The sequence below is a fragment of the Odontesthes bonariensis genome, chromosome 7 (assembly GCF_027942865.1).
Source record: "Odontesthes bonariensis isolate fOdoBon6 chromosome 7, fOdoBon6.hap1, whole genome shotgun sequence".
Classification (NCBI taxonomy): Eukaryota; Metazoa; Chordata; class Actinopteri; order Atheriniformes; family Atherinopsidae; genus Odontesthes; species Odontesthes bonariensis.
The window spans coordinates 16,686,663-16,702,891 of record NC_134512.1 but is presented as its reverse complement, the minus strand read 5'-3'; the positions used below and the strand labels follow the sequence as shown (position 1 = coordinate 16,702,891).

The following is a 16,229-nucleotide window of genomic DNA, read 5'->3' as shown; positions in this document are numbered from 1 at the left end:
CTGAACTTCCTGGTTTTTAGGTCTTGCTTCCTGCAGGGATCATTGCTTTTTGTGATATAATTAACTCACCAAAGTGAGGTCATGATTCATGCTAGGGTCTTCCAAACCTCAGTTTTCCAGGTGGTCTAACTAAGGGAGTAAGGGGGAAAAAGATGAGGTGAAAGAGGGCTTGAGGAAAACCATGGCTAGGATTTAAGGTGAGGCTGTAAAAGTGCTAGTTGGCTGACTGTCTTCCCCCGTTTCTAGACTTTTTGGTAAGTGAAGCAATGTGCCTCCTGGTCATAAAATTAGACTTAACAAATACACATAACAAGGCAGACTATAATAGTTGTGGGATACAGACCACATAAGCAGTGTAAATGTAGGATTTGACAAAGTGGAGGAAAGAAGAGGCTTTGACTCAAAGTGACATGTGCAGTTGTGAAAAAATGCATTGTAGAGAAAAAAATTACAAGAAGAGAATTAGGAAAACTAAGCTACAAAATATTATCCTAATTAACAAGTACATGATCAACACTAGGCCTTTGGCTTTGAGCCCTAGTACTTCCCTTTCCAGGCCCAAGCTGCACACTTGAGGATAACTTCTACTCCAGACTTTATACTGGAAACCTCCCCTACAAGACAAACCAAAATTAACTGGCAATTAACTGGATACTGCTATATCAATGAGAACACCCCCATGTACAACCCCTGGTTTAAATGGGTGACCAGGAAACTGCATGAAAATGAGATGGAGGAGAACAGACAGCACACCTGGTAACACAAATATTTCAATAAATAAAATACAAGTCTTTAGAGCATTCAGCTGGGCTAATAATGACTTAATTGTATATAACATAATCTCATGACAAAATGAGTGTCATTACTGACACGAACATTTAATCCACTGATTTGTGTTGTGTTGTCTTTCTTATTTGTGGTGCTGTTGGACATGAAAATGATGACATTGCAAAGAAACTTTACTTTGAAAAGGAATTTTTTCACTGCTGTCTCCTTGCACTCTCAGTTGCTGTTTAAACAGGTTTATGCATTACAAACTATCCAGTTAAGGCGGGGAATTTAACACTTTCCATTCATCTGTAATAACTTATCACACCCACACATCTTTTTCCGGAATAACAGGGCGATGGCTCTTGTTGGGGGCAAGAACCAGACATCCCACTGAAATACATCCTTTTCAAAAACATGCAGGGTGGTATTAAAAAATTAGAGTTTATTCCAGTCGCACAAATACAAAGTTTTTTGACTATTTATTATACATAAAATGAAATGTTACCTCTTTGACATCAACGCAAACAGAATACATAGAATAAAAGTAGTTTTCTTGCACAAGGTGGGGAAATAATCAAATCCCAGCTTTAAATTACTTTAAATATCTTTGGACAGTTCATCAAAATGGCACTGTCCCTGGTTTTAATCTCAGAAGTCCAGAAAGTTAATCATAAAAGCATTTCCATATTGAAAAGTTTGTTTAAAAAAATTCACCCTTTCCAAAAGGCAAACTCATGTTAGAAAGCTATTTTTCTTCTGTTACCAGAGTGAGAAGTCCACTGAAGATTTTAAATGCACTTATTCACGTGACGACTGGATATACAGTAGCTTGATTTTGAAATGTAAAGGCAGGCCATAATGAAAGTTTACACAAACAACTGATGCTATTTGTCTTGAAGAGACAAAACAGGCTCTGTGAAATGTAACCATTTTTTTTTATGTTTGTGGGTTTGTATGTAGGTGTGCATGTACATTCACTTATTTTTTGTTTGTCTCAGCACTACTTTAAAATGAGCATATGAATTGAAAATATCTTCTGTGACTGTAAGATGTTTCAGGTGTGAGGAAATTATGTGTCTTTGTGCTCTTTGGGAAATAGTCAAGAAAGTTGAAAGTAAAGTGGTTGACTAGTGTCCTTAATGATGCCAAAAAAATACTTTCCAATCCTCAACAGAATACAGTTCCTGACTCTTTTACTAACTGCCATCGTGATACTTGATTGTCCACACATGAGAGTTTGAATCTTATAGAACCCGTGTCTCATTATGCTCTGGGCAAGCAACATGTGCAGCCTCCTCTATTCCTATTGTACTTCTCACCGTTGGAACTCAGTGCCCTCAAATGACCCTGTTAGCTTGCTAATTGAGTTTCTACTTTTCACAACCATATGGTATTGGTTTCAGTTGCACTGAATCTAATGAGCTATCCCATGAGGAAGAAAATAAAACCCTTTAGATTTATAACCGTCTCCTAACTGAATCTAAGAATTGACCCTGTGATTTGAAAGGTTAGAAATTTACTGCAAGCTAGCACAAACTCAGCTAATGACCATTACTGCAGACGAAAAGCAGATAAAGGGCTTCCTTTTCCAAACTTTATCACTGCTTTACCCTTTCCTTACCCTCCTCCTATTTCTCTCCTTTTCCATTTATTGCTGTTTCTCATGTTATTGGTGTCAAAGTCCGCCAGCATATAGTGTCAAAGACTCAAGATTCAAAGTGCTAAAAGATATAAAAACAGTATTCAGTCAGAACAAAGGCAATATTAATCACATATTAGAAATACACTTTTAGTGGAAGGTTAGCAATTTAGGTTTATTCACACCACGTATTTGCTGTGGTTTCACACACAGCACTCCGTCTGTATTCATGCAATGAGCCATTTGAGATTATCACTGCATGACACAATTTGGTGTTGCCAGTCTGTGACAGTGTGGAAGAGGGAGGTGTGCCAACATGGTGCAATGGGGAGATTTATACTGCAGAGTGAAATTCTACATTTAAAGTTAAAACCGCAAACCCAGCCAAAAAAAAAAAAAAAGAAGAAAAAAAATCCAAACCGCAACTTTTATCTGTCCCATATAGAGTGGCACTTTTCCATGTGTTTCAATGGCGTGCACTACAAGTTGTTTCCTGTTTCAGCACCTACACCCTGCACTGCAGGTTAATGAGCACCACAGTGGATGGAAATCCTGCCACCACTCCTAGCACATATCTATGGCTTGTCCCATTGCTGCTTTCACTTCACAGTAAGTCATTGTACCGATCACTCCTCATTTCCTCTCCTGTGAGGACTTGAACTGTGTGGTAGCAGCCAGAGTGCAGTATACAGCAGCCTGACATAACACTCATTATAACCTAATGGGGGTGAAGGTGTTTTAATGGCTCTGTCTGGCCCATTCAGGCAGTCGGGTACAAGCCTTTCTCTGAGGGCCTTATTGCAATTTGTGTCTTTTACACAAATCTTACAGATGCACACACACACACACACACACACACACACACACACACACACACACACACACACAATCACACACACCTGTAATTATTCATTCTTGACACTTTTCCAAGAAACTGAGGTTTTTCAACCTCCAGCATGTTAATGAAGTTATATCTTGTGCCCTTACAGAACTGTTGAAAACTGTTCACTTTTATTAATACCCCGAACTGCTGTAAATTGTTTCCAATCAGTTCAAATTGGTCAGTTAAATCGTTTTTTACTTTAGGCGAATGAGTTACTGAACCACCTCAGAATAGATTGTGATCATGTGGACTCGGCAGTGATCAGAATGTGTTGGCAATTGGGTGGTTAACTGCTCTTAATTATTCTCAACTGTTTGAAATGCTGTAATGGAGTGATGTATGGCTTCCAGCAAGACTCCCAGCTCCAGACATCTACACCCCAAAGTGATGTTGTAGATTAAAAACACACCTGACTTGTGGGATATGGAAGTCATGCTTCACTGGCATGCACATTATCATCAGTACTTTCCTGTGAGACATAATGAAGGTCATGTAAAGGCATTCCATTACTATCATGAATAGTTGCAGTAGTACAAACCTAATAACAAACAAAGGTGGAATAGGGAACTCAGTGGTGCGTTAAAGAAGATTAGAATTAACAGTCGAGTTGATGCTAGCCTGTATCAGTAACTTGATCATATAGTCTAACTTTGACTGCAGTGCTGGCATGTCTCCTCCAACTTCCTGTGAAGGGTGGCAGACAGAAACAGAGGGAAGTTGGTTCATGTAAAAGTTAAATAAATTACAGGGTTTCCTGTATTTCTTTGGAAAGGAATTGAAAAAGTGTTGCTGTGACAAAATAAAAGGGGCCTTTTTCACAAAACAGAAAAGGGTCGTTGTCACAGTCTCAATTTAGTAGAAGAATGAGGGAAGTGAGGTTATCATCAAATCCATCTCCTAATGTTTTGTGCGTTTCCTCGTTGGTCTGCCCTTCTCTCTTACTCTTTATGCTTAAATGACCATAATTATAAAGTGAGGCCAGTACGGGATTCAACAATGATTTAAAATGAGTTATTAAAGGTATGCAGAGAACTGACACTGAAGCACTGCCACCTCATATCCTATCAACATCTGCTGAAAAAGACTAAATCTAGAGTGCAACAATATTCCAGATATCAAGAAAAGACACTATGTGCACAAATGCCAGAATGAATATATTTGGTTTTATTGTGCCTCATAATTGTTATCAAGGAGTATTAAACACTGTAGGCTAGTTACTCACTGAAATCAGGCCTACAATAATTCATTCTGTCATGTCAAATCCCAACTGTTTTTTTACAGGCAACCAGTGTCAGTGTTTATGAATGTTGGACCCCCCTCAGGAAACGGGTCTGTAACTGAGTGAACTATGATGTTTGATAAGCTGTGAGAACTCTGAAGTAAATTAAGCCTGGTTGGGCCATGGGTATAGTTATGTCTCTATCTGCAGTCCTCTCCATCCTCTCTCTCTCCCCATGGACTTTCTCTATCTATCCCCGCCCCTCCCACTTTTGATTACTTGTAAGTGTAGATATGAATCACATGTGTTAGGAAGGGGGAAAATGAATAATGGAGAGAATGTGTCCGCTGTCCACGAGAGCTAAATCATCTAACAGGAACTAGAGTGCACATGCTTCCTGTCTCCACTTCCCCTTGTCTGTGTGTTCCTGCAGCCAACATCTGACCTCAGTGATGGAAACGCAAGTTACAACCTCTACCTGACCAGCAAATAACATAAAAGTGACTGGCCTACTGACTAACAAATGTATATTTTCCTCTGTCTGATTAACACTGAGATATATCACAGTAAAATGTCATAGAATGAGGATACAGTTGAAATTTGTTTGTCATCATCTCATCTATTACCCCGTAATTTTTCTCTCAATTGTTATCTTTTACTTAAGGGTGAAATAAAAGGAGATTAGAAATAAAAACCTCCTGATTTGGAACCATTCCTGAAGATTCTTGATTTATTAAGTGCAAACAGCTGATGGAGGGAGTAGGTCTCCCAGATCATTTAACACATAACACAGCTGTGCTACATCATGCACACACATCCACACTTATAAACAACACAGGGGAGAATGTTGTTTGATGTGTTTTGTTGAAAGACTTACACTACAGACGAACTGAGGCTGCACGTCAGCCTGCTTCCCCTGAGGGTCTAATTTACACTCTATCCTTCGAAGTCTCTCTTTCTGTGTCCTCCTCCTCTTCCTAAGCAGTACTATTGGCTAATCAGATGAGATCCCCAGATGTTTATTTCACTAGAGAGGAATGTGAAGACCTATCAAGATCGCAGACAGACGTCAGCTCAACTATTTAGTCTGGAGGCTCTGTCAAATGGAAAGGATTTTTTTTCATGCAATTTGCTTAGATTTGACTTGAAAGAAAGTATTGCTTTTTGACAACTTGGCATGACAGTAGAAACAGTGATAGTTAGATCCACTGACCATTCCACCAAGGCTCAAAGTTAATATATGTGAAGTGATATACAGTATGTGCCATGTCTGTTGTATTTTTCTTTGTATGTCTTGAATTTTTGAACATTCATTTTCAATTGGATAACCCCTCCTTCCTTAAGGATTTGTACTTTCCTCTTCCACTTATCGCTGGGACACCTGAAAATAAAGATAATCAGGAACAAGAGATACATCATGAGAAACAGAGCAAAGACTGTTCAAGTCAGTTTACTGTCTTTGTGCTTTTATTATAGTATTCAACAGCAATTAGTTTCTATTTTGCTTATCAAAATGTGCAAAGAATTGACATTTTGATTAGTTTAGACTGTATTGTTGATCTCCTATATTTGATTTGTATTTCCTTTATAATCTGCCATCATTCTGTGGAGCAACATACCCTTTTCACACATTGTCCATCATTCCCTTGTCCAAGCTGCCTTACCTCCCACCTGTTTCTACTTTCTCCTCACTCCTACTGTAGAGCTTTTTCCTCCATAAACCACAAAGTTGTGCGTTGCTCCTGAAAATAAATAAATAATCCCACGCTCAGACACTTGCCACTCAATAACAAATTCAGGACAGAAATAAACAAAATGCAGACTGAGAAAAAAAAAACTCATTTTCTCAGCTTGCTTGCCCACCAACTCTCTAATTGCATGTTTCTGCTGCAGTTATGGTATAACGGGTCAGTATGTTTACATTCGGTAGTGTGGCGTGGTGAGTTTTGAAACGATCTTTTGAAGTATGCGTGTGTGTGTGTATTTGGAGAATGCACTTAATTGGCTATAGATTCCATGTTTATACAAGACTGTGATGTTTGAAGTGATGTTTGCCTCCCAGATAGAAAAATGCAGTCTTGTGGTGTTTTGTTTGGGGCAGTGTGTACATGTGCATGTTTGTGTATATTTCTCATTTTGTTAGGAAAGAAATGTTTTCAGACACTGTTAAAATCTGCCATTTTGGGACAATTTTTTTTTTTTACAAATGAACACAGCAAAAAATTTTTAAACTGGGGATTAGTTTTTGATCTACTTTGTGGTGTAATTAGGATATTCTACATTGAATGTATTGTATTATCACACATGCTGGTAAGGGGTTCAGCAGCAGAGCACATCTATTGTAAAGTTGTACAGTAAACTCACTCTATCTCAACAGCATCACACTACATACAATGAAGCGTCTTTTGGTAATTAGGCAGACCATGGATATCCACTCGATTGTTCATAAACAAACCTTATAGGCTACACCAATTTGTTTTATGCTATTTTATTGTTCATATGTACTGTATTTTATTGCATTGTCTGGGATTACTGAGATGCCTCTAATTAATTATCCTTATCCCTAATCATCGATAAATAACAATGATTGACAATTAGATTTGCTCCAGTTGTTTTAGAGCACCACAAGTCTGGTGGTAGTTCATGTTATCAAGATTAGTTAATCAGTTCAAGTCTTGCACTAAAGCTTGAAGGGCCTGCATGTGTGTTTGTCTCCGTGTGTGTCTTAAGTAGAGTAGGAGCTCCCTGGGTGACCAGGCCTGGATCATTGCCCTTGCATTGGAGATCTTCACGATTACCGTTGAAATTACTTGCAGATTGAGCTGCATTCTGTCGTATAACATGCACTATGTGTGACTGTGCATGAGGCCATCTCCCCCATGAATTCCACAAATATATAAGGCAAGCTGTTTCCCTCTCTAAACAACTGAGCATTTGAAGACTACTAATGGAACGTTAATGCCAAAGTTTATAAGAATTCTTGCACTTTCAACTCTTTTCATAGGGCATTTAAGCCTGCTGCAGACTATAACTTAACCCTTAATGTTATACCAACTGACAACTGCTGTGAAAGAGAAATAGGGAATATGTACCACACACCATGAAGTGATAAATGGGCTGTTATCAATCCAAAACACATGATTTACAAGGGAAAGTTTCTAGTTCCACTTTGAATGAGAATCAAAAGATGGAAAAAGAGCTCTGTCCACAGTAGTCTCCTGTCTACACTTTGGTAATATCATCACAGTTTTGTAGGATAATACCATCCCATCCTTATCCAAAATGGTGTAGTATTCTGAAAACCACTGTTGTCTCAATTCTACTGCTTCCCAGAGTGAACAGATGATCCTCCATAAAGAGGGATCAAATGGATCACAACATTGCAGAAATTATTTGGGATATGAGGCCTTTTCTTTAGTTTCTTTATTGTCTACCAAATCCTCTCAGTTCACTCTAACTCCATATTCTAGGGGATAGAGATGGAAAAAAAACAAAACAACTAGTCCGATGACAATTTAGTCTTTCACTCATACACCAATTATCTGCTTGTGCCCTAAATGTACAAATGGACAATTCATTTGAATAAATAAGCAACTGTTGTGTGAACTTTGCCCAGGTCAGCTTTGAGTATACCAAAGAAAAAACTTTAGTGGTCTTAAAAGTTTCTGAAATCTATTCTGGTTTATGAAACTTAAATTTCCCGAAGGAAAACTGTAATTTACGCTACAAGCTCTTAACTAACCCTAACCCTAATCCCAATCTAATTTTTTGGGTAGATGTCCACATTATCATTGTATGTGCAGATTTTTTGCCCCACGGCACAAGTATTGCAAGTACATACACAGTCTATCACAACTCCCAGCAGAGAGGGCAGGGATGAATAAGGGATTGTGCTCGCTTTCACATAATTTATGTCATCAGTGTGTCTCATCGCTTATGGTTTTACTCTGTTGCGTGAGTTGTCCTGAGGAAGCGCACACCCCCTCTAGACTCTAAAGCTCCCAACAGAGAGGGAGGCTGCAGTTTTAACCTGTTAACCTATAACCTATAATCTTAGATAGCTGGGTTCCTCTCACATCTGTTGAAGAACAACACCCACTGGAAGAGCAGTAGGTTCATTGTCACTAGGGTGTAATAACAATCATATCCCATCTTTCTTTACATGACTTGAATGGACTGTAACTCTCTTTTCTTTGTCCAACATGAGTGCTGTGAGATTGAGTGAAACTGGCCTCTGTTCGCTTGGCCTAAGGAGGTGTAGAATTAAACTTGTCCATGTCTAGGTGTGCACAAGATTGCCAAGTTACTTCAAAATTAGCTCTCTCATTCACAGCACACTCCTGTCTGTAAGGCATGTGGTCAGTAAGGTATTCCACCCTGCTGGACCTGCTGCCTGAATGGACATTCAGCCGTTGTTTTTTTCTGCTCTCCAGCACTTTAGGAATCTCAGAAGAGCACATATCAGGTGTACAAAAATGAACAGCATGACCGGACATGCATACATACATATCACAAGCTTAATAATCATAGGATTATCCCAGGGGCATGACACATATTTTCATGATCAAATTCCCTTTCACTTGAGGATAGACATGAAAGGCTGCCTCCACCTTTTAATATTAACAGTTTTCATTGTTGTCATAAATAGTCAATTGAACTAAGAAAACGCTGCATGTTTCATGCTTTTCATCCCATTTTTATCATACTTCTATTATACACATGGACATGCAGAGTAATAAACTGAATTTCTGAAGTTAATCATTTTATTTCACCACATAACAAGTTATAATCTATGGATATAAAAAAGTATAAAAAAAAACTTCTTGTATGACTTTGATCACTTGCACATTTAACACAAAAAAAAATAATTTTGTATGTATGTAATGCTGAGCCTTTATGACTTATTAATTCCAGTTTTCTTATAATTTTTTTCTAATTTGTGCCCATGTTTACTTTTATTTTCAATAAAGTAAAATACGTAAGAGAAAGAGAAATATAACACTGACGTGTTGTAGGCTAATCCCCAGAACTCAGTCCCGGCTGGCAGCGGTACAGATGCTGAGGGCCCCTCCCCTTCAGCGGCACCATAACAGGGAGTTTGCCGTCTGCATTTCCACACACACACACAGCTGCCACACACCATCCCGTCCATCCAAAACACACTGAGCAACACTCACAGTGGACCACGAGTTCAAGAGCGCACGTTTCCGTTTGACTCACGTTGAGGCAAGTGTAAATATATGGGGGAAGTTTTCAAAATAATCAGTATTCTCTCCTATGGTCGGTGAAAGGTTGTGCAAGTGTCATGTCCCTCGGGCAAGTTTCATGAAAGGAGACAGACGCGCTTCTTTGGCCAGCGTTGGCTTGTGTCGCGCGGGAGGAGACGAAGTTGAGCACGTGAACAGGTGAGATAACGCACACATATCAAACTAATCATTTACTGTTTACACCGCCGCTGAGTGTCATTGGCGTTCATAAACTTTATGGCTTGAATAATGTATAAGGATGAGATACATATTACGTATTTTTTATGCTATTTTATGTTCTTCAAGGCTTTGGCACGTACTTTGTAACTTCAATCAAAGATGGCGATGTGGCTAGGCTTGAATTATGTTTTAATCAACTCTGTAATATTGTCCTGAAGAGTATTTTTTTTTCTTCAAATCGGTCAAGAAGCAACATTTGATCGTTTTCATGCAAAATGTCAACATTCGGATTTTCTTAATAACTTTTTCATTGATATAACAACCTAAAACATCTGAAATGGTTTAGATAATATGGTTTAGAATCTGATATTGATCTTTTGATTTAGGAATTTCAAAAATCCTTCCAGCTTCATACTCAATATAGAGCAGTGATATATTGAAACACTGCTGCCAGGTCTCTCTGTGGAATCATATTTAGGTGTGTACATTTATTCAGACTTTTAACTTGATTTATCTGGCTCGGCAGTCTCAAATAAATGTATCAATATTTTACCTTTCCATACCTAAATAAGTTTGGAGGCAAAGATCAATGCTACATTTGAGGTTGGTTGGGAGGCAGAATTCAGGGGTAATGAATGTGTTTACTCAGTGTTTGGATGGTGTATGAGGTGAACACACTTGCTTTGCTTATGAAACTCGACTAGAGGTGTGTATAGTTCAGGGGTTCAGCATGCAGCTGAAGGGGGAAATAAATGCAGATGTGCAGTTATTTATGCATCCCTGCCTATTTATCAAACAAGCTCTGTGACTCACACTCCACTTACTGTGTCTCTGAAGGTTTATCTAACTCCTTACATGGAGCTTTGGGTTGAGAGCGATGTGGTATGGGAGGCAAAGAAACTGATGAAGTAACGCAGCAAAAGGAAGAGTTTGCTGTCGTGTGGGAATTGATTTATTTGCCTGTGCTTCAAGCTTTCCATCAGCATGACTGAGATGATAAAGGATTTCTGCTTCAGGTCACAGGAAGACAACTCAACTCATAAATTCTTGACTGATTTTTCTCCTTTAGACACTATCCAAATGTGGTGTCATTCAGATGGTTCCAGGTATATTTAACACACACTGCTATTCATACTGGAAATGTGGCAAACGATAAAAGACAAAAGCTAAACCTTTGTACTGGTAAACCACCATTTTGACTTATCCAAGCCAGATGAGGGATATTTAAGGTATGTGCAACTGTATGCTATATTAAGTCATTCAAACACATGCCGTGGTAACCATGAGCCTCCTGTGTGAGTTTACTCCTGTTCTGTATGGCAAGGCTTAACTAAAATCACCCTAGAAAATCACAGCATTAGTATTCAGCTGTGTTTTAAATGGCTCCCTGCACCATTCCAGCTCTCTATGACACGTCATCCAGTTCATGTGGAGGCTTTTTCTTGGATGGTGATGAAAACTAAAAACTGAAAGGGGGCTTTCTCAAAACTCAACAGGTCTGAAGGACAAAGTGTTATTAAAACACACTGTAGCCATGCTGTGCATTTGCTTAGCCAAATATGGTCATGTTTCCAGAATCCCTCAGTGCAGACACACAAAGCAACCAAGCTACCTTTACTGCAGTGATGATGTTAGTATGTTTAGAGAGTCTACAGTAACGGCTAGGTGCCAATGACCTGCTGGCAGACAGCCTGGCTGTGTCTGCCTGTCGTGGAGCTCTGTAGTCTCTCTGTATCCTCAGTCAGTAGATTAACTTTGTTTAGGCTCATTTGGACACGGACTGCATTGCTTTGCCTGAAAAATAACAACACAGCTTCTCAAGTTTGTAGAAACCACTAATGCTCTTGAGAAGAGTTGTTGCATAGCATACATGGGTGTAGCCCTGAATCCTCAGGCTATCAGGGGACAAGTGAGAGCACTTATATCTGTCAGTCACTGTTTCATGCCCTATTGCTCCCATCTGCCTTCCTCAGTATGGTGTTAGCTTACATGCACACAAACGTTCTTATAGATAGAAACTCGTAGACATTCAGAACTGCATGCTCGGGTCATGCTCCGTTCAGGATGTGTAGAGTTACTTGCTTTGTTATCAATTATCAACAAGCCTAGCAGCATGTTTATCTGTATGTCATTGGCTCAGTTACATCGTTTGTCCTCTGTTTTGAATCACCCCTGACTTAGCTTCCACTTTTTTTCCCCCATCTTCCCTATTGAAGAGTTGAAGCATAGATCAAGTATCACACCCCCCTCCCCCAAAATTTCCATTAACTCTTTTGTTTGACAGCAGACTTGAGCTGGCATTGGCCCAGTGGCATTTGAAGGTTGGAGGATTAAATCACAGCATAAAGTGCGTTTTAAATAAAGAGTGCACCAGCGTCACCTTCTGTCGTTGGTGTATTTGGTTACCATACTAGCGGGCTCCTATGATATTCTCTTACCACTGTTTTCAGATAACAGCTTAGGGATGAACAGAATGTGGACAGACATAGCCCCAGGGTTGGAATTGTATCCACATCCTCTCCCAACAGACAAACTCTTTACTTTGAAAACGGAAGGATTTTCATTGGAATGCCTTCTCATCTGGGCATTCCCATTCACAGATTTCTTGCATAGTGGTTTCAAGCACTGTGAAAGTCCTTTGAATGTGTTTATATGATGCAAAATTAGGCCTCTTTGACAGGAGGGATGTGGAGTGCACTGTCTTGAGTTTACAGTGTACAGTAGTTTAGTCTAGTAAGAGAGAGGCACTCTGTTATAAGAAATTTGAAGATTTATGGGATTTATTAGAAGGCAAATGGCTGCAGGAAAAACTGGCTTTCCTAGAAGCAAAGGATCATCATGTGCTAGTCCATGGAGAGGTATTACTTATCCTTACCTAAAATGTTTTGGATGATTCATTCAGGTTAATCTCTTGCAGTGTGTTTTTAACTTCAAAGCCCACCTATGTCTCCATCAGTATGTTTAGATAATTAAATTTAGCATAGAAGGGGATATTTTGGTAATTTATTTGGCATTTAGTTTTTTTGGGGCGACTTATAACATCCCAAGAGATTCACATGCTGTGCTGAGAGATACCATGTTTCACTCAGATAAGATGGAGTAATGTTTGTGGGTGAAACCTAAAATGAATCGCAGCCTGTGGCCTTAATGTTTATTTTATGGCCTGACTAAACAAATTAGAGAAAAAGATTAGCACATTACACTATAAAACTTCCCAAAAAGCTTTTAGCGTAATCGTATGTAGGTTGGCGCTTTTGATCTCTGTCTAGAATAGTCTTACATTCTTACAAGGATCACATTTTCATATTTACTTGTTTTCCATCGAAAGTTAATTCCCAGCACACTGTTAAATACAATGAGATCAACACAAAAATGTATGAAGTGCTAGCTTTGTTTTGACTGGGTTGACACAAATCTTGAATCCTTCAGAACAAATTTATGAGCAGCCATTGAACATAGCTTGTTACTGACGATGAAATAAATGATCCTTTCTCTAGAATATTTATAATTTTATATTAAATGATGGGATAAAGAGTAAGAGTAGCGCTTGTCTGCAAGGACAATGTTGTGTTTTCTTTTTTACTACAAGCTATAACAGGAGTTATAGCCAACAGTCCAACTTTTATATTCAATGCCCCTTGTATATGTGCACAAACACTGTGGACCTGTGGCGGTTCTGAATTTTCCCAATGAGACATGAACTCACACAGACTCACAGGGGAGTTACATGCTTGCTTAAATGCAAGGCTAAAAAAAGATGATTGACTGTTGCCAAGAAAAACAACTAATGTCTCAAGAACAAGAAACAATTACCTATGTTGTTCTGCCAGGTCAGTGCCTGTGGTCAGGGAATAAAGACAAATAGCTGTGCTAATGCACTTGGTCCCGTGGAGATCGAGGGGTTTGATAATAGTGTACTCCACATGGCACCTGGGTGTTGCTAAATGCCTCATTAGGGGTGGTCTCTATGTGAAAATGCCCATGGCCAAAGCACTTCTTCACCATCTGCTCCTTTCTCATGACTGCTGGCAACTTTCACTGCAGATATTGTCTTATCAGTTGAGCTGCTTTTTAATGTTCGGCTACTTCAGATTTCTCTATAAAGCTTCCCAGCGGCCAGATTGTACATACATAGCTGATAATTCATGGAAGCTGATGAGGTTATGTTTTATGTCATATAAACAGTGCTTTTGTTTTATGTTGAGCGCAAACTACAAAAGCCAGCCTATTTTTGGCAGCGACTCTGAAAAGATGCTGTAGGTGTGAGATCAGAAGCAGCAGCTCTTGGCTGCCAGCTTTAAATCTGTCACCATTTCTATCAAGATTGTTTCCCATCACCCACCACACCGTGTGCCGGCCATGCTGCCAAAGATAACAGGGACTCAAGCAGCCAGGAAATAGTGGTGTTGGCTTAACCCACATGCCACATTCTGTCGGTTTCTCCTCTTTCTCACCTCTCCCTCACTTTTTACTTCATCTGTTTATTTCATCTATGTTATTAACAGCTTCCAAAGTAGTATTTTGTCTGCCTTTTCTCAGAAGTTGTAGCTCCTCTTCTAAAAAATGCTTTCCCCCTTTGTTTGAGGGGCATTCTTGCGAAGGGTGGCTGCTGAGAGATATGGGCACTCAAGCCGTAAGAGAGATATATTACTCAGAGGTTTCTCACTTGGGCAAAATCGTGTCACTGCTTTTCTGTAAACACTGTAAGGGGGATAAGCTCTGCCATCAGCACTATCACTGTCCCTCAAAGTGCCACAGACCACATGGATTTAAACCTCACTTTGTCACTCTCTTTGCTGATTGCTCATCCATCACGCAGAGCTCTGTATCTGTGTTTCTCACCCTGAAGGTGTGAAAGTGCCCCAATTTGTCATCTTAAATAAACAGCAGTCTGTGTATCAGGGTGTATACCTAGCGGTTTTAAAGCTGCAGAAGACTTGGATTGGTGCCACCCTGATGCTCCAAAATTTAATCTTTGTTTTAAAGTCTTGACAGAGAAAATGAATGCAATGATTTATTATGCAATGGAAATCTGTTTGTGCTCAGGATGTCATCTTAAATAGTTTCCTAGGAGCTGCATACTTTACTTAACAAATGGAAATAGTGTCTTCTACTGCTTGTGTGCCCAGTCCTTTCATGTTGAATCAACATAACTTGGTTTCAGTACCTGAGATTTGCTGGTGTGTGTGTCACATCTACATACCATCTATGTATTAGCTTGACATTGTTTACATTGTAACTCGACATGTTGATTTGTGTTATCTGCCAAAGGGGTGCAGGGAAATTAATGAGGGCAGCAATAAGGTCAAAGGAGTAAGTTTTCTTTTGATGCGCTCATTAATTTCTTCATCAATTGTCTGGTTAATTAGTAGCTTGATGGCTTTGGAAATTGCAGGAATGCAGGTTTTAAAAAGCGTATTATACTAAGGAAGGAATTTAAAAGTTAATGTGGTACGAACAAATATTGTAATTTAGGCTAAAGATATTTTGAAGTTATTATGCATACAACTTAACAAGTAATGATTCACCATTTTTCTTGATGCAACACTTAGATATCATTATTATTCATGCTGGAATTGCATAGAATCTACACAAAGAAAATAAGGTGCATGAAGGTTTGCTGATACTTATATGTGATTAGATGCTGATTTCTTGGTTTCATTCAAGGATTTGCTAATAGTAACTGAAAAAAAAACAGTAAAATAAAGTACCAAATTACTTCAGGAATAATTAATCAATTCTTAGTTAGTCTCTGTTCACTTTTCTTTTCTTTTTTTTCTTAACATAACAAACTATAGTTCCAGATCAGTTCCATGTCCCCCATTACATGTAGTGTCCCTCCCAATTATTTAAATACAGAAATTAAACCACAACTTAGATTGTGTGTTTACAATATGTATGAAATAAAGTTTAAAGTAACAAAAAAATGTTTGAATTATGTCAAAAGCTGTGTTTATTTGCCCTATGTTCAGTGAGAGCACAGTGCTGAGGTCCTCTTTGCTTATTAGTGACAGAAAAGCTAGTGCTCCCATACTGGTTGACTCATACATCTCACTTCTCAGAATGTGAATAAATGTCTGTCCCACAGGCCCCTCTAATTCACTGTGAAGTCTTTAACAGGATATGGTTCATTTTTCTACATGGCATAAAAGAAGTGGTGACAGTCTCATTTGCCAACAGTGAAACTATAGACATGTATCATTTAAGGGAAGAATTAAATAAGTCATCCATGTGAAAAGGAAATGAGGAACAGAGAGAGAGAAACTGACTGAGGAATGGCCGGTGGAAAGA

The 16,229-nt window shown here is 38.9% G+C and overlaps 1 protein-coding gene across 1 annotated transcript in view; it reads left to right on the top strand.

Annotated features, from left to right (window-relative positions):
* Positions 1-9,625: 9,625 nt before the first annotated feature.
* Positions 9,626-16,229, top strand: part of sema3d (sema domain, immunoglobulin domain (Ig), short basic domain, secreted, (semaphorin) 3D) — a 30,900-nt gene continuing 24,296 nt past the window's right edge. Inside the window, exon 1 of the mRNA XM_075469729.1 lies at positions 9,626-9,917. The gene's annotated coding sequence lies outside the window, so the exon portion shown is untranslated. The remainder of the gene's footprint in view (positions 9,918-16,229) is intronic.